The sequence below is a fragment of the Moschus berezovskii genome, chromosome 15, assembly GCF_049115385.1.
Source record: "Moschus berezovskii isolate FMDL1 chromosome 15, NW_MosBer_1.0, whole genome shotgun sequence".
NCBI classification, from domain to species: domain Eukaryota; kingdom Metazoa; phylum Chordata; class Mammalia; order Artiodactyla; family Moschidae; genus Moschus; species Moschus berezovskii.
In genome coordinates, this window is record NC_142474.1 from 65,765,060 (window position 1) to 65,784,712 (window position 19,653).

The following is a 19,653-nucleotide window of genomic DNA, read 5'->3' on the forward strand; positions in this document are numbered from 1 at the left end:
CACCATCTTGATACCAAGTAAAGGAAGCTGTCTTTTTTTAGACAGAATTATAAACCATTTCCATGCAACCCCTTCCAGTATTCTTGCATAGAGAATCCCATGGACAGAGGAGCCTGGTGTGCTACAATCTATGGGGTCACAAAGAGCTGGACGTGACTGAGTGACTAAACAGCAGTAACCATTAAAATCGTGTTTTAATTCTGCTCAAAATGTATCCTTACACAATTTCTTGGTATAAAACATTAATTATTGTATTGTGATAGATGAACATTCCTCTTTCCTTAAAAAGTAGTCATCAAAAATCCAAAGAAGTGTGGCATTTTGGCCTCACTGAGCTCCCATTCCAGTCTCTTCTGCGTCAGTCCCTCCCCTGCCTCATGCACCAGATGGGAAGACCCAGCCCCTCAAAACCCAGTGGCTTCTTGCCAGCATTTTGGAGGCCACAGTAGTTTTCTTGAGAAACCACTCATGACCTCCACCCTGGATCTGCTGTAAGCTCTGTGGAAGGTCAGTCTCCCTGCATGGAGACCTTGAAAATGATAAACCATCTCCCTGCCCTTGGGCTTTGAAGCCTTTCAGGATGGTTTCAAATGGTGAAAGAGGCAAGTTGATTTCAAGGCCACTCTGGGTTTTTTGCTTCAGCCACTCTCCTCTCTGAGTTTCAGTTCAGTTCAGTTCAGTCGCTCGGTCATGTCCAACTCTTTGCAACCCCATGAACCACAGCACGCCAGGCCTCCCTGTCCATTACCAACTCCCAGAGTCCACCCAAACCCATGTCCATTGAGTCGGTGATGCCATCCAACCATCTCATCCTCTGTTGTCCCCTTCTCCTCCTGCCCTCAATCTTTCCCAGCATCAGGGTCTTTTCCAATGAATCAACTCTTTGCATCAGGTAGCCAAAGTATTGGAGTTTCAGCTTCAACATCAGTCCTTCCAATGAACAACCAGGATTGATCTCCTTTAGGATGGACTGTTTGGATCTCCTTGCAGTCCAAGGGACTCTCAAGAGTCTTCTCCAATACCACAGTTCAAAAGCATCTATTCTTTGGTGCTCAGCTTTCTTCACAGTCCAGCTCTTACATCCATACATGACCACTGGAAAAACCACAGCCTTGACTAGACAGACCTTTGTTGGCAAAGTAATGTCTCTGCTTTTTAATATTGTCTAGGTAGGTCATAACTTTCCATCCAAGGAGTTAGCGTCTTTTAATTTCATGGCTGCAATCACCATCCACAGTAATTTTGGAGCCCAGAAAAATAAAGTCAGCCACTGTTTCCACTATTTCCCCATCTATTTGCCATGAAGTGATAGGCTGGATGCTATGATCTTAGTTTTCTGGATGTTGAGTTTTAAGCCAACTTTTTCACTCTCCTCTTTCACTTTCATCAAGAGCCTTTTTAGTTCCTCTTCACTTTCTGCCATAAGGGTGGTGTCATCTGAGGTTATTGATATTTCTCCTGGCAATCTTGATTCCAGCTTGTGCTTCTTCCAGCCCAGCGTTCCTCCTGATGTACTCTGCATATAAGTTAAATAAGCAGGGTGACAATATACAGCCTTGATGTACTCCTTTTTCTATTTGGAACCAGTCTGTTGTTGCTCACATCTAAATTCCAGGAAGGGAATGCACACCTCCAAAGTGGCAGGACTCTTTTGGGGCAGATGCAGACTCATGTTTACAAATCCGGGTTGAAAGAGCCAACATCTCTCAGAGGACAAAGCGCTGTGAGGTGGAACCCTCTAAGTGAAGGGTTTCTGATGCGGGTGAAAGCACCCCACACACCAACCTCTACTGGCAACAAATATCCTCACTGAGGTCAGATTCAATGGCTAACACTTAATCAAAAATATTGTCTTCTTCAAGGCTTGATATCTTCTTCCAGGATGTGATTAAAGACCCATTTACATGATAGTTGCTTAGAACTGGCAAGAAATGGGCACCCAAGGTGTTGTTAGTATTATTTTAAAATTCTCTGGTCCTGTTAAAAACTCACTCTTTGTTACACACATTGGGTCCCTACTCTGCAAAGGCACACTTCTGTGGCACTGTGAGAAATAAGAGTTTATAAGTACAGGTGTCTCTTGATACCTTTCCCATTCAGAGTTGGAGAAATTTGCACTGTTACCCAGCCCAGCATCCCACTTGAAGGCACTTGATTTCTGCTTATTGTATTCCCTTTTGAAACTAGGCAGGAAGACAGACCTTAAGGTTCATCCTATGCCTGAAAACCCTGGGAAACTTGTTTCTGGGAGTCAGCCAACAACCTGAGAAGGACAGTGTACTCGGATTCTGTCTTGCACTAAAGAACCCTGTGAAGAGCTGTAACAGGTGGAGCTGGGTTGGGGTTCTGACAGTGTCACTTCCCCTCTGGGTGGTTCTAGGCCAGTGATAGAGTCACTCCAAGCCCGTGTCCTTAGCCGCGTCCTGGAGAGAAGGACCCCTGGGTGGTAGGGCTCATGGGAAGATTAAAGTACAATCAGAGCCCTGAGCAGATGTAGAGAAAGGACATCTGGACATGGGGAGGAAGGGGAGGGTGGGACAAACTGGGAGAGTAGCATTGACATACATACACTCCCATGTTGGCTCAGACAGTAAAGAATCTGCCTGCAACGTGAGAGACCCGGCTTTGATCCCTGGGTAGGGAATATTGCCTGGAGAAGGAACTGGCAACCCACTCCAGTATTCTCACCTGGAGAATCCCATGGACAGAGGAGCCTGGTGGGATACAGTCCACGGGGTCACAAAGAGTCAGACATGACTGAGCAACTGACACACATGTACACACACGCGTGTGTCAAATAGAGCGCTAGTGGGAAGCTGCTGTATAGCACAGGGAGCTTGTGTAGCTTGGTGCTCGGTGATGACCTAGAGAGATGGGTGGGGGAAAGGTGGGAAGCAGGCTAACGAGGGAGGGGATACATGTGTACATATAGCTGATTCACTTTGCGGTACAGCACAAACCAACACAACATTGTAAAACAATTATACTCTAATTGCAAACTTTTTTTTTTTTAAAGAGTATTTAGAATTATGCCTGGCACATGACAAGAACTGGGAAAATGTCAGCCTGCACTGTGTCCTTGGGCACCTGGGTTACATCGTAGGCACACACCTAAGATGAGAGAGACAATTCGGAGAGTGAGAAGGAGTGCTGTTTATAATCACACTAGGACAAAAACAGGAGCTAGGACAGCCCCACACTTAGGTCATCCTCAAGAAAATCATGTCCTACCTCCCCAGCAGAGGTCTTGCCTGAAGCTCTTGGTAGTTCCCGCCTTTGCTTTACTTCCATTGTGGCATCCCCTCTCCTGGCTCAGATGTGCCTGATGGAGATCCAGACACTCTTTATCCTTCTCCCCTGGACCCCAACCTAAGCAAGCCCAACCACTCTGGAGAGTGGGCAGGCCCCAAGCTCTAATGCCACCAGGCTTTGTAGCTAATGCAAAGTGCAAAGCCCCTTCGCGGTGTCTGGCCGCTGGCTCCTTTCATCAAGATAAGGCCCTCTCCAGCAGGGAATTCTAGCCCTCATCTCACTTCTGGCCGCCCAAACACGCCAGCCCCACTCCATCAGCCTGCAGTTGCTGCAGCACTTAGAGCTGCAAATGACAAAGACACTTCGCAGAGGGGATCGATGGCGGTGTGAGCAGAGCCACTTGAGCGTGGGCAGGAAGAAAGATGCTCGGGTGCTCAGGCACTGCCCTGCCCTCCGGGGAAAAGCGAGACAACATTTTGTTCTCAGAAGTTGCCACTGCTGCCCACCTGCCTATCCTGAACACACATCCCCCACCCCCTTTTTTTTTTGAAGATGATCTCTACTGGAAAAATAAAAACCCAGCCATTTGATTTAGCTCTTCTTTGTTCTCACGGGTAGCCATACCAAATTTGCTGTTTGTAAAGTGAAGATTGAAAGGAGAAACACCGCTTTCTGACTATTCTCCCAGAGGAACTCTTAGAGACTTAGAAGAAGTAAAATGAAATCAAACCATATTATTTAAATTTGAACTTGTTGTATGAAAAAAGAGTTTGTAAAATCTACCGTTTTATTTCCTTTCTTCCGAAACGGTAAGCAGCCACAGCTTTTCTGAGTCGGTGAACTGCATATTCTTCCCTTTCCTCTGTGTTCGTCAACTCAAAAATGTGAGTTAATAATGCTTGCCTCCCAGCCTCTTGAGATTTTCTGTGTGGATTGATGATAATAAAATAACAGGAATAATCTGTGTTTATATGGTGCTGTACAGTTTATAGAGAAAGCAGTTTCACTTAATCCTCACAACGACCCATTGAGGTGGGTAATATGAGATTCTGCATATAACTGGGGGTTAAGAGCATCAAGCTACAAAAAGCTGGGCATTGTGCTTATTGATGGTATAACTTAACGAATGATGACAAATTGTGTCCATGTGCTTGGCTCTTTGGAGGAGGGCTGGAGCCCCCTTCAGCAGCCTGAGTGAGTCTCAGCCTCAGTGTTTTGGCTTCCCAAGCAGCTGGGTGAGCCGAGAACCAGGGTGGGGGTTGGGCTAGGAATAGGTCTCCCCTGCTCATGGCCAGTCTTTCGGGGGAGCCCTTTCTGGATCATGACTCCCTGAGAGAGCCTGTGAATGGTCTAGTATCATCTTCCCCTTCTCAACTCCGGTTTGGCCTCACTCTTGCCCCCCTGTCCTGCTCACTGCCTCCCATGGAAATAACCTACTTGCCAGGTGTGCTCAACATCAGTGACACAGTAGAGAAACCCACCTCTACATCAGCCCAGAAAGCCAACAGGGATGCAGTCTCTTTTTCCCAGAGGACCACCACCATCACTCAGTTGGCACAAGCATCACCTCTTCCATCCCTGACTAAACTTCAGAGATTAACTTCTGGAAGTAAATGGATTTTGCAAATGATTGCTTGAAATTATTAAATTTCCAATATGGATTTCTGCTCCATAAATACCAGCCCCTCCACTCAGGAATATTTTTTCACTTTGGTCTTGGATGTCACTTCTTTGAGGCACCTGTGTCCTTCTCCAAGCTGGTTGTTCTTCCTGGGGCTCCCCTGGCTACCTTAGGGGTCACCCTACTGAGAGAGTGTAAGCCTTTATGTTCCCTTTTCCCTTTCCCAGGAGACTATGAGTTCCTTGAAAACAAGGACCGTAATCTCCTATCTTTCTACTTCGGGCATCTAGCACCTGGATGAAAAATAATTTTCAAATGAGTCAGTAAGTTTAATGAATTCATCAAAGCAGCCTAGAGAGGAGAGGAAGGTGAACTCAGCACATTCCTGGATTGCACATCATGCTTGACTCATTGGCGCCCATTGGATGACCATATTTGCCATAATCAAAGTGGCTCAAGTGAATCTCTCACCCTCAAGGTTATCCCCACTTTGTCCTATTTTTAGACTACAAAAGCATTATCCTTAAACCAATAAGCTTGAAAGATGATTACAAAAGGGAGTTGGAAGAGTACATGTGAGTTTTTTCCTAAAATGCTTAAAGAAAAAGATTAAAATGATTAATAAAAAAGATGAACTAACTTTGTCTAAGGCTCACTACCCTGATTTCTTTGGGCTCATGAGCACAGAAAAGGCTCACCATCTTTGCTGGCTAAATCTTCCAGTTCACACGGACAAATGGTCTACTCAAGCTGATGTGGCTGTTGAAGAGTGTAAGTGGACTCCACACTGTCAGGACACAGTGCAGGGGCTCTGGGGATGACCCCCTATCAATCTGGGCCAAATATTAGTGAGTAATCTCCTGGCTTGATAGTCAGTGTCTGCTGCTGTGCATTCTTAGCACTCATCTTCTATCGCTCTTCAGTTATTTTAGACAAGTACCACTCTGGGTGATTGATCATTATTTTTACTTTCATGAGGTTTAGGTGGCCGGGAAGAAAACCACAGCAAAAGAGCATGGCAGGAAGTTTCTTTGCAAAAGACTCATGTATTACTTCTGGGTTATGGCTTCTTAAAACCCAAATTCTTAAGTGTTCTGAGGTTAAAAGCTTCCTATTTGCCACAAAGTTGAAGGATGATGATTTAGCTGGTGTTATTTTACAAGCACAACTTTACATTCGACCATCTCTAGATGAACGAGTCTTTAATTTTCACTTGGGAAGGTCATTATTAGAGAAGGAGATTCTGGATCCTGACAGAGCTCATCGGGGAAATGAAAAGAAGGGATTACACTCAAAGTGTACAGCCTACTTCTTCCCTGGAAATGTTTTTGGCTACGGGTGGGAAGGAGACTGGCTGAGTCATCCAGATATGGAAGTTGTATAAGTCTGCTTCTCAATTACTTGAGAAAAATGGAGGGAAAAGTAAGAGTATGGTCATAACTTGTAAACTTCCCCCTTTATTTCATCTTTCTCTCTTGATACATAGATTGACTAAAAAGGAGCATTCAATTCAATGAGTCTAATCACAATATAGTATTAATTTTATAATAACAGCTACCATTCACTGGAACATAATATGTGTACTCCAGTGAGCTGAGTACTGCCATTATCTCTGTATTTCTGATGAGGAAACTGCAACTCTGAAATGGGGAAAGTTACCTCCTTAGGGTCACACTGCTGGAACACGCAGAGCCCGGATGAACACAGAGGTCTGTCAGATGCCACAGACCGTCTGCGCACTCTTACTCTACGATTCTTCTCTTCCTCAGAGCATGGGACGAGGATCTCTGCAGGTATTGAAGGCCTCGGTCTGCGTCTCACCACATTACTGGTACTGCTGTGATGACAGCAAAGGTCTCCGGACCCGAGGCTCTCATTTTGTTGTAGCTCTGCTGCGCTGTGACCTGACATGGCAGCCATATAGACATGTACCTGCGATACCCTGAGAAATGTCCAATTGCCTATAATTTCTTGCTTTTTAATAAGAATTCTTTTTGTTCTAACAATGTGTTTTGGCAGATTTCTCTTTGTTCTACCAATAAATTTACAGCTAAGAAGTCCATTTTCTTAGCTCATGTATCTTAATTTCTGACTGGAAAACATGACCACTCTGAAGAGCTGCCCTACATATAGGTTTGGAACAAAAGCGGGCGTGAGGGATGACTAAGGCTGGTCTGAGTAGGTGGCACTGAGGGAGCAAGTGGGAGCTGAGGGACTCTGAAAAGACTGACCTGATGTATTTGGACCCATCCACCCACTGGCCTCCTGAGAGTCTCAAATTCCTGGTATTGCAGCCCCTGCTTTGGATTAAGGTCTCATGTCACCAATTAAAGCAGGCCCATGCTGTTGTTTAATGTCTCTTAGATATTTTACTGCATTGCATTGAACCAGACAGCCGGCTGACTGGGAACAGGTAGGTGGATGGGATAGGATCCAGAGGAGGTAGATTTCAGTGTAAGAAGCAGATTCAGGAAAGAATTGAGGCAGGGGAATGCACCGTCTGGTCAGGGTCAGTCAGATAGATCAATGCCCACTAGGGCACTTTGAGTTGAGGCAGGTGAATACGGAAGAAACAGTTTGCCAGGGAGTAAAAGTAATGATTCTTGTGTTGGCTAAGAGGCTTTTAGGAAACATTGATGAATAGTTCGTGTAGCTGGTGGATGGCACAGCACCAAGTGTTCAAGGTAGAGACCCCGAGAAAGGAGAGAGGGTGTAAGATGGGCAGCAAGGGACTGAAGAAGGTAAGTCTGTGAAATCCTGATGGACCCAATGTCAGGGCTCCTAGCAGAGAGGCCCCAGAAGAATTCAGACCATGTGGCTTCTAGTGTGAGAACAGCAACGGTGTATTGAGACCCTGAGTCTGTAAAGGACACTCAGCTCTGGGGGTCCCAGCTTCCTCCCTTATCTGCAAAGCAGGAGCAGTCACCACAGCCTCCTGCAGCTCTGTGTCCACTGCGAATCATCGCATTGCCACCCAGTTGGCTCCCTGTTTACCTCTGAGGTCTGGCGGGCATTCACTCCAGGGGGGATGAAGGTGGAGAAGGGTCATGGAACCACTGAACTCCAGCATATCTCTCTGCCACCACCGCATCCATCCTGAACCCGAGATTTAACCAGCCCCACAACAACTAAACCCCCGCATTCCCATCAGATCAGTCTTCATTTATTCTAAGATGTGGATGAACACGATGCAAAAAAGAAATTAGGCCCCAAGAGTGCCTTGCTGCTAAATTTGTTGGATCAGTGGCAAGTGTGGCAAATCAGCCCTTAGCGAATTTAGAATTTGAGAATCTTGATGATTATCCCTGGATGGGAGAGGAGGCGGTGGGGAGCCGGGTAACCCATCCGTGACCTCCCGTTGTTGAGTAATCAAGGCATATCATAGACTCGGGCTGAGAGGAGAGGGCTCTGCCAATCATGTGTGCAGAAAATGCTATTTAGGCAAAGGAAAGCCTCTTGAGCACGCATCTTGCCTATTGTGCGGGTTGGGGGGAAATTAGGTAAGGAGAGGTGTGCTCACAGGAAGTGAAGTGCAGCCTCCAGGGGGCGGCCCCTCCCTCTCGGATTCCAAGGACCAGCCTCCCTTTTCCTAGCCCTACTCAGGCAACAGTACCCCTTCTGCCATCAGTGTCTAGCTAGCCCGCCCCCGGCCTCCTGGCATTGGGGTTTGCCCCCTTGGCAACCATCTAGGTCGATTGCGCCTGTTTCATCTGGTGGAAATTTATTCTGAAGTGTTCTCCTGAGCCCTGGCTCCAATGTCAATCCAGAGGCTCTCTCCAAGATTCAAAGGGCATGTGACTCTCTTGAGAGTCAAACAGAGAACGTGGTTGGCTTACTCAACGGCTGCCAGCGAACCAGGCCCTTCCCCACTCCCTGGACAGGACTCCACCCAGAGGATGACAGATCCTCTTCTCCCAGCACGCAGTTCACTCCAGCGGTCCTTCTCCGGACAGACTCAGGAGATGTCAACCATGTTTAATAGCAGCTTGAGTTCAGCAAAGATGGTTCCAGAAGGATTTTTCCTTGTCCTATTTGTTTTTGGGTTTTTCGTTTTTTATTTTTTTGTTAAAGAGAACAGCAATAGAACTAAACATATACATGATGACATTTTGAAGTCAGGCATCTTAGGAAAGTAATACCATCGTTGTTTTTCAGGCAGCCTAGGCTGTGGTCACATGATTTCATTTCTTTATTTAACACATAATTATTAAACACATGCTACATGCTGAGAATTGTGCTGGGCACTCAGGATATGACTGAGCTTGGGAGAGATGACTTTTTTTTTTTTTTTGTCCAGGGGAAAGAAACACAGGCTGTCTAGCGAGACCATCAGAATAAAGAGATCTTTAAATAAGATCCTCTCCTGTGCTGGATAAGATAGTGTCTCCTGCTTAGATATGCACCTTAATAGCTCAACATTTCTATAGCTCTACCTCCTTGATAAAACTGTTTTTATTCCTTAGACTAAGGAATTAAAAAAAGTTTATTCCTTAGAATCACTGGTTTGAGGCTATTATTCCTGACCCCTTTTTTCTGCCCTAGGATGAAATCTGGACTCTAGCTCAATCAAGTGTTGGCCTGAATATATGTTTAGTAATATCTCTGAGTCAAAAACATCATTACAAAGCCATTCCTTGAGGTAATGGAAGAAACAGGTAGATTATGAAGACCTCATCGCTGTGCAGGTTTTCTAGCCCGCATTATAAAATTGATGGATCCAGCACATAGGAGAAATTACAAATATGTCACTCTGATAATTGGTACAAGAGGAAATGCAAATAAGAAACACAGGGAAATAATTTATATTTTCACAAGTATAACCAAAGAAGTGCATACCAAAGCAAGTTTGGGGTATCATTTGCTTATGAATTAGCAAAAAAAACCTTCTACCCAAACTTTATGAAAAGAATGATCTTATACATTTACTGCAGTTTGTTTACTGTTTGCATTGTTCAGTTTAGTTCAGTTGCTTTGTCCTGTTTGACTGTTAGCAACCCCATGAACTGCAGCATGCCAGGCTTCCCTGTCCATCAACAACTCCCAGAGCTTGCTCAAACTCATGCCCCTTTAGTTGGTGATGCCATCCAACCATCTCATCCTCTGTCGTCCCCTTCTCCTCCTGCCTTCAATCTTTCCCAGCATCAGGGTCTTTTCCAATGAGTCACTTCTTCACATCAGGTGGCCAAAGTATTGGAGTTTCAGCTTTAGCATCAGTCCTTCCAATCAATATTCAGGACTGATTTCCTTTAGGATGGACTGGTTGGATCTCCTTGCAGTCCAAGGGACTCTCAAGAGTCTTCTCCAACACCACAGTTCAAAAGCATCAATTCTTCAATTCTCAGCTTTCTTTATAGTCCAACTCTCATATCCATACATGACTACTTGAAAAATCATATCTTTGACTAGATGCAGTAATGTCTCTGCTTTTTAATATGCTGTTTAAGTTGGTCATAATTTTCTTTCCAAGGAGCAATTGTCTTTTAATTTCATTGCTGCAGTCACCATCTGCAGTGATTTTGGAGCCCCCAAAATAAAATCTGTTACTGTTTCCACTGTTTACCCATCTATTTGCCATGAAGTGATGGGACTGGATGCCATGAGCTTCGTTTTTTGAATGTTGAGTTTTAAGCCAACTTTTTCTCTTTCACTTTCATCAAGAGGCTCTTTAGTTCTTCCACTTTCTTCCACAAGGGTGGTGTCATCTGCGAATCTGAGATTATTGATATTTCTCCCAGAAATCTTGATTCCAGCTTGTGCTTCACCCAGCCCAACATTTTGCATGATGCACTCTGCATATAAGTTAAATAAACAGGGTGACAATATACTGCCTTGATGCACTCCTTTTCCTATTTGGAACCAGTCTATTGTTCTGTGTCGGGTTCTAACTGTTGATTCTTGACCTGCATACAGGTTTCTCAGGAGGCAGGTAAGTTGGTCTGGTATTCCCATCTCTTTAAGAATTTAACACAGTTTGTTATGATCCACACAGTCAAAGCCTTTGTTGTAGTCGATAAAGCAGAAGATGTTTTTCTGAAACTCTCTTGCTTTTTTAATGATCCAGTGGATGTTGGAAAGTTGATTTCTGGTTCCTCTGACTTTTCTAAATCCAGCTTGAACATCTGGAAGTTCACAGTTCATGTGCTGCTGAAGCCCGGCTTAGAGAATTTTGAGTATTACTTTCCTTGTGTATGAGATGAGTGCAATTGTGCAGTAGTTTGAACATTCTTTGGCATTGCCTTTCTTTGGGATTGGAATGAAAACTGACCTTTTCCAGTCCTGTGGCCACTGCTGAGTTTTTCAGATTTGCTGGCATATTAGTGCAGCATTTTCACAGCATCATTTTTAGGATTTGAAATAGCTCAGCTGGAATTCCATCACCTCTACTAGCTTTGTAGTGATGCTTCCTAAGGCCCACTTGACTTCATATTCTGGGATGTCTGTCTCTAGGCGAGTGATCACACCATTACGGTTATCTGGGTCATGAAGATCTTTTTTGTACAGTTCTTCTGTGTATTCTTGCCACCTCTTCTAATATCTTCTACTTCAGTTCAGTTCAGTTCAGTTGCTCAGTCGTGTCCGACTCTCTGCGACCCCATGAATCACAGCACGCCAGGTCTCCCTGTCCATCACCAACTCCCGGAGTTCACTCAAACTCATGTCCATAGAGTTGGTGATGCCATTCAGCCATCTCATTCTCTGTCGTCCCCTTCTCCTCCTGCCCCCAACCTTTCCCAGCATCAGAGTCTTTTCTAGTGAGTCAACTCATCGCATGAGGTGGCCAAAGTATTGCAGTTTCAGCTTTAGCATCAGTCCTTCCAATGAACACCCGGGATTGATCTCCTCTAGAATGGACTGGTTGGATCTCCTTGCAGTCCAAGGGACTCTCAAGAGTCTTCTCCAGCACCACAATTCAAAAGCATCAATTCTTCGGCAGTCAGCTTTCTTCACAGTCCAACTCTCACATCCATACATGACCACTGGAAAAACCATAGCCTTGACTAGACGGACCTTGGTTGGCAAAGTAATGTCTCTGCTTTTTAATATACTATCTAGGTTGGTCACAACTTTCCTTCCAAGGAGTAAGCGTCTTTTAATTTCATGGCTGCAATCAGCATCTGCAGTGATTTTGGAGCCCAAAAAAATAAAGTCTGACACTGTTTCCACTGTTTTTCCATCTATTTCCCATGAAGTGATGGGACCAGATGCCATGATCTTTGTTTTCTGAATGTTGAGCTTCAAGCCAACCTTTTCACTCCCCTCTTTCATTTTCATCAAGAGGCTTTTGCGTTCCTCTTCACTTTCTGCCATAAGGATGGTGTCATCTGCATATCTGAGGTGATTGATATTTCTCCCGGCAATCTTGATTCCAGCTTGTGCTTCTTCCAGTCCAGCATTCTTCATGATGTACTCTGCATAGAAGTTAAATAAGCAAGGTGACAATATACAGCCTTGATGTACTCCTTTTCCTATTTGGAACCAGTCTGTTGTTCCATGTCCAGTTCTAACTGTTGCTTCCTGACCTGCATACAGGTTTCTCAAGTGGCAGGTCAGGTGGTCTGGTATTCCCATCTCTTTCAGTATTTTCCTACTTCTATTAGGGCCACATTATTTCTGTCCTTTATTGTGCCTACCTTTGGTAGCTCTAATTTTCTTGAAGAGATCTCTAGTCTTTCCGATTCTATTATTTCTTTGCATTGATCACTGAAGAAGGCTTTCTTATCTCTCCTTGCTATTCTTTAGAACTCTGCATTCAGATGAATATATCTTTCATTTTCTCCTTTGCCTTTAACTTCTCTTTAGTTATTTGTAAGGCCTCCTCAGACAACCATTTTGCCTTTTTGCATTTATTTTTCTTGGGGATGGTCTTGATCACTGCCTCCTGTACAATGTCATGAATCACCATCCATAGTTTTCCAGGCACTATATCACATCTAATCCCTGAATCTCTTTGTAACTTCCACTGTATAATCATAAGGGATTTGATTTAAGTATTACCTGAATGGTCTGGAGAAGGCAATGGCAACCCACTCCAGTACTCTTGCCTGGAAAATCCCATGGAAGGAGGAGCCTGGTGGGCTGCCATCTATGGGGTTGCACAGAGTCGGACACGACTGAGGCAACTTAGTAGCAGCAGCTGCAGCAGCAGCATACCTGAATGGTCTAGTGGTTTTCCCTACTTTCTTAATTTTAAGTCTGAATTTTGCAGTATGGAGTTCATGGTCTGAGCCACAGTCAGCTCCTGGTCTTGTTTTTGCTGACTGTATAGAGCTTCTCCACCTTAGGCTGCATAGAATATAATCAATCTGATTTCGGTATTGACCATCTGGTGATGTCTGTGTAGAGTCTTCTCTTGTGTTATTAGAAGAGGGTGTTTGCTATGACCAGTGTGTTTTCTTGGCAAAACTCTGTTAGCCTTTGCCCTGCTTCATTTTGTACTCCAAAGCCAAATTTGCCTATTACTCAAGGAATCTCTTGACTTCCTACTTTTGCATTCCAGTCCCCTATGATGAAAAAAACATCTTTTTGGGGTGTTAGTTCTAGAAGGTCTTCATAGAACCATTCAACTTCAGCTTCTTCAGCATTACTGGTTGGGGCATAGACTTGGATTACCGTGATATTGAATCTTTGCCTTGGAAATGAACAGAGATCATTCCGTAGTTTTTGAGATTGTACTCAAGTACTGCATTTCAGACTCTTTTGTTGACTATGAGGGCTACTCCATTTTTTCTAAGGGATTCTGGTCTACAGTAGTAGATATAATGGTCATCTGAACTAACTTCGCCCATTCCAGTCCATTTTAGTTCAGGGATTCCTAAAATGTTGATGTTCACTCTTGCCATCTCCTGTTTGACCACTTCCAATTTACCTTGATTCATGAACCTAACATTCCAGGTTCCTATGCAGTATTGTTCTTTACAGCATTGGACTTTACTTCCATCACCGGTCACATCCACAGCTGGGCATTGTTTTTTCTTTGGCTCTGTCACTTCATTCTTTCTGGAGTTTTTTCTCCAATCTTCTCCAGTGACAAACTGGGCACCTACCGACCTGGCAAGTTCATCTTTCAGTGTCAAATCTTTTTGCCTTTTCATACTGTTCATGGGGTTCTCAAGGCAAGAATACTGAAGTGGTTTGCCATTCCCTTCTCCAATGGACCACATTTTGTCAGAACTCTCCACCATTATTCATCCGTCTTGGGTGGCCCTACATGGCGTGGCTCATAGTTTCATTGAATTAGACAAGGCTGTCCAGGTGATCAGTTTGATTAGTTTTATGTGATTGTGGTTTTCATTCTGTTTGCCCTCTGATGGATAAGGATAAGAGTTGGCATTGTAAATTGGTATAAACTTTTGGGGGAAAGTAATTTGACACAGAATAGAGCAACAAAGAAGTTTGTTATAAAGTTTGACTCAGTAATTTCTTTCCTAAGACTTTATCTTAAGAAAATAATTTAGTAGAAGAAAAAGCTCTATGAAGCATTTTCTCTAAAACATTATCAACATGAAGGGAAAAGGACACACTCTAAATGTCCAATCATAGGATCATATGGGTACAGGATACAATGAATTAACGTCCAATCACCAAGAGAAATAGCTTAAGAAGAAATAGCTTATGAACAATGTGAAAAATGTGATGAAACATTATTTTTAAAAACTTAAGACCCTACTGTATTGCATAGGGAGCTCTACTCAATACTCTCTAATGGCCTATAAGGGAAAACAATGTAAAAAAGAGTGGATATATGTTTATGTGTAACTGACTCACTTTGCTGTATACCTGAAACTAACACAACATTGTAAATCAACTACACACCAATAAAGTTATTTTTAAAATCAGAATTAAAAATGATACTATGATTGTCACTATGTAAAATACGCACAATAAGGAAATGGTAGCCATTGTGTTAGGATGACATTTTTCAATATCTTTTTCACATTTTTATGACTCATTTTTAATGAAAAAGTATTCACAAATGAAATCTAAGGCCTCTGTCAAATACATGATGGTCATGCACCATCTCATAACAGTCTCATGAGTTATAGTTGCACTTTGGGGACTGGGAAATGACTTTTAGCCAAGATCTATCCCAAGGATGCTGGGGCTTCCCAGGTGGCTCAGTGGTAACGAACCCGCTTGCCAATGCAAGAGATGCAGGTTCAATCCCTGGGTCAGGAAGAGCCCCTGGAGAAGGAAATGGCAATCCACTCTAGTATTCTTGTCTGGGAAATCCCATGGACAGAGCAGCCTGGTGGGCTACAGTGCATGGGGTTGCTAAGAGTTGGACATGACTGAGTGACCCAACAATAACATCCCGAGGTTGCTGAGTGGTGTGAGGTATGTTAGAGTAGCAGCAGCAAGGAGAAAATGGTCGTACTGGTTCCGGCACCACATCACCAGCTTTGTGTTGCAGAGCACATTGGGCTCAGTGGCAGGTTTCCCAGAACTCCAGCATCCTGGTGGAAATACCCTCCAGAAAGCATGGCAAAGCCAAACCCATGGAGCTAGGTTGAAAGGTTTTTAATTAGATCAGAAGGACTGACTGTGGCCTGGGTTTCACATGACACATACATTTTTTTCATCTATTTTCTCAGGCAAATACTATTGTTGTTAGTGGCTCTAGGATACAGTCAGCCTAGATTTAATATAATATTATTTGGTTACCTTTTTAGATATATGATAAACATCTAACTTTTCATAAGACTTACAGATTCTTTTCTGGGCATTTGAAAATGAGTCTGTCTTTCACCCAAGTGTACTCTCCAAAACGTCCCCATCTTTTTATTCAAGTAAAGAAAGACAAAGACCTGAGAGCTGCCAGGAAGCTGGGCTGCTCTTTTGTCTGTACTTAGAACTTTTGATCCAAGACTTCCTGAGAGGAGAGACAGCACAAACCACCCATGCAGGGGGCCAGAGGGCAGCGAGCTTTATATTGCTCTCATTTCCTCTGGAGGACCCCCTGGGTGTGACCTCTTGGCTTTCCACAAGAAACATGGGGACCCTGACGCCATCTATTTTAATAAATAGATGGTACCCAAAGCTCTCTGATGACACTTTTTAAACCCCCCTCCACGAGAGGACCTCTGAGCCTCCAGGCCCCAGGTGACTTCTGAGCCCAGGGTCACCAAGCTTCACCTCCTGCAATGACTTGGTCCTCTCAAGAGCACTTGTGAGCAGAGAAGAAACACATTTGCTTCCTTTGAACTGTAACTCATTATTCAAAAGGAATAACTCCCCCTCTAAGAGTGTTTCTCTGCTTCTTTGTTACTAAATAATAAGCGCAGAATATAATGAAGTTATCACTGTTGATGTATTAATGAGGGCATTGAAATTTGACTAAAAATTCATAACCACTGAACTTACATCATCTTCTATATTTTGCCTTCTGACAGTCATGTGAAAATCCCAAGGATGTCAGATTTTATGCCTCTATTATTTGCCCGGGCATGATTCTTTCTGTGGAATCACACCCTACTTTGAAGAGGGGTGCCAGTAAAAGAGTTTCAAAGCTGCTTAGCAAGATGCAAAGGGAAAGACTGTATCAAACCTATTTGCTGTAAAATAAGCATCACATGGGGTGAGCATGTCTTGAGTTTTGGAATCCGGCCAATGTTGCTGTCATGGAGAAAAATTCAGAAACTTAGAAAACCATCACCCTCTTCAGGGCAATTTCTAGAGCAAATTCCATCAGTATGTATTTCCACTCTGTTCCTTATAAATTAGCACCATCTGTTTCCCCAACAATTTTTAAAATGTAAACTATCTTGTAAGCTATTGTAAAGTTTCAATTTACTTCATATACATCAGAATAAAAGTGCTGGAAGTTTTTAAGGGGCATGAGGTAGTATGTACGTGTGCTCAGTCATGTCTAACTCTTTGCAACTCCATGGATGATACCCTGTCAGGCTCCTCTGTCCATGGGATTTCCCAGGTGAGAATATTGGAGTGGATTGCCATTTCTATTTCCAGAGGATCTTCCTGACCCAGGGATGAACCCACATCTCTTACATCTCTTGCATTGGCAGGTGGATTCTTTACTTACTGCTCAGCCATTGGGGAAGCCCAACATAAGGTTATGGCAAGCCACTCCAGTACTCTTGCCTAGAAAATCCCATGGACGGAGGAGCCTGGTAGGCTGCAGTCCATGGGGTCACTAAGGGTCGGACACGACTGAGCAACTTCACTTTCACTCTTCACTTTCACACATTGGAGAAGGAAATGGCAACCCACTCCAGTGTTCTTGCCTGGAGAATCCCAGGGATGGGGGAGCCTGGTGGGCTTCCGTCTATGGGGTTACACAGAGTTGGACACGACTGAAGTGACTTAGCAGTAGCAGCAGCAACATAAGGTTGATAGGTATGATGACAAGGATGGAAAGTTGGCATTCTAGCCCTTTCTGTACAGTGCTGCTTAGACTGGCTTGTAAGTTCCTCCCTTGGAGCCTGGATTACTAAATTAGCCCCAAGACAGTATCATACAGAGCATCCTGAGAAACTTTGCTCTTTACAAAGCATTTCCTTCTCAAATTTCCAGCTACAGGACTTCCCTAGCAGTCCAGTGGTTAAGACTCCGGGATCCCAATGCAGGGTTCAATCCCTGGTCAGGGAACTAGATCCTGCATGTTTCAACTAAGACATGGCACTGTCAAATAAATTTTTAAAAAAGTCACAGCTACTTATCCACAGCCACTATTCCTTAATGACTGAGCAGAGATTTTACCACTCGAGCTGTTTTGTATCAAGACCAAATAAAATGAACAAGTACAGCGTTTTCAGCCAGAGTCCCTTGTGATTATTTCATTGTGACCCTACTTCATGACTTCATGACTACATTCGGAAAGAAGTTCTTATCGAGTCCTCAGTAGCATTCCTAATCTGTAAGAGAAGTAATCATTAGGCTGTTATCTGTGTGCCAGAAGACCAGCATAGCAATGGGAGTCTTTTTTCTCTCCTCCATCTATGGAGCCAGAATTTCAAAAGTAACAGTGGTGGTTGGCAAGGGATTTTATTGGGTATGATTTTACCATCAAAGTTCAAATACAGCTTTTCGCATTTCCTATGCATTTACCTCCTTCTCTACATATAAAACCCCACAATTTTCTCTCCACATCCTTTATTATCTCCTAAGGAATGGATAAGCCACTCTCTTCCAGCTTCATCTTTAAGGTCTCTCTCCTAGTTTCAGTCTCTTTAGATGTTCAACAAAGCAGAATCAACAGAATTCTCTAAGGAGACACGTTAGAGTTACTGTGAGAATGGAGGGCAGCCTTTCTCCTAGCGTTGTTTGCTTTTATGACTGCATGCATTAAAATACTCAACATTGTAACTGAGTAAAATAGGATTTTGAGAAAAGTCAGTTCTCTGGTGGGAGGGGAGTGAAGAAGGGGATGAGGGAGGAAACGTCTCATCAGAACTTACAGATGTTGGGGAGAAAAACCTTCCTCTTCTTCTAGGTTCTTTGGCTGCTCTCATAATTAAATTGACACAAGACAGGTTAACCAGAGAAAAACAAATTTAATTGTGTACACTAGGGCACCTATAAAATGTGATTCCCCAATGTGGCCCAAACAGGAAACTTTAATATCTTTTGGACAAGGAAATAATACATTTGCGAAGAATTGTCAAAGCGGAAGTGCTGATCTTGGGGTAGTAAATTTGTGAAGAAAGTAACAAGGTTTGTTTATGCAGGCTTCTTGGCACTGAATTCCCTATTTCTGGTGATAAGGATACCTTTTATCCTCATGGTGTAGGGAGCAGACTTCTGCATGTGAAACTTATTTCCTGCTTAAATAGGGACAAAGTGTCCTTCTTGGATTTGTACTTTTGGGGTGGCTTACTTTGCTCCTCTTCAGCTCTGCTTTTGAAATTGAGTCCATAGATTGAGCTACTAAACTGGTCTCCTACTCTTGGAAGTAAGTCAGTTTAGTTAAACACCTCATTTAGGAGGTGTGGTGGGTGAGATCCGAAAGTTAATCCTACATGATGTGAGTATATCCATCAGGTTTAAAAATATTAATGAATTTATTTACTTGGCTCTACCAGGTCTTAGTTGCAGCATCCTAGATCTTTAGCTGTGGCATGAGAACACTTACTTTTGGCATGTGGGCTCTAGTTCCCTGACCAGGGATTGAACCTGGGCCCCCTGCATTGGGAGCACAGAGTCTTAGCCTCTGGACCACCAGGGAAGTCTGTCCATCAGGTTTTTAATAAGAGACATTCCTGTGAAAACCAAAGAAAAGCAATGGTTAATGGTCAGAGCAAACCATAATCCCAGTTTCTGAGTTTTGAAGGCAGTCAGTCCAGAAGATTATCTCTATGTCAGTCTGGAAGTATCTTCAGATGGCTTAAGACCAGCAGTGGCTGCTGCTGCTGCTGCTGCTAAGTCACTTCAGTCGTGTCCGACTCTGTGTGACCCCATAGACGGAAGCCCACCAGGCTCCCCCGTCCCTGGGATTCTCCAGGCAAGAACACTGGAGTGGGTTGCCAGTTCCTTCTCCAATGTGTGAAAGTGAAAAGTGAAGTCGCTCAGTCGTGTCCGACCCTTAGCGACCCCATGGACTGCAGCCTACCAGGCTCCTCCATCCATGGGATTTTCCAGGCAAGAGTACTGGAGTGGCTTGCCATTGCCTTCTCCGCCAGCAGTGGCAGTCTGACAGATTTTCCTGATTTGTGGACAGAAGGTCTTGTATGATCTTTCCCAGTGGTCATACAGCAAGAGGCATGAAGGTTGTCCATATGTAGGCCACTGTAGTGATCTCTTCAAAACTGATATCAAGTTGTCCA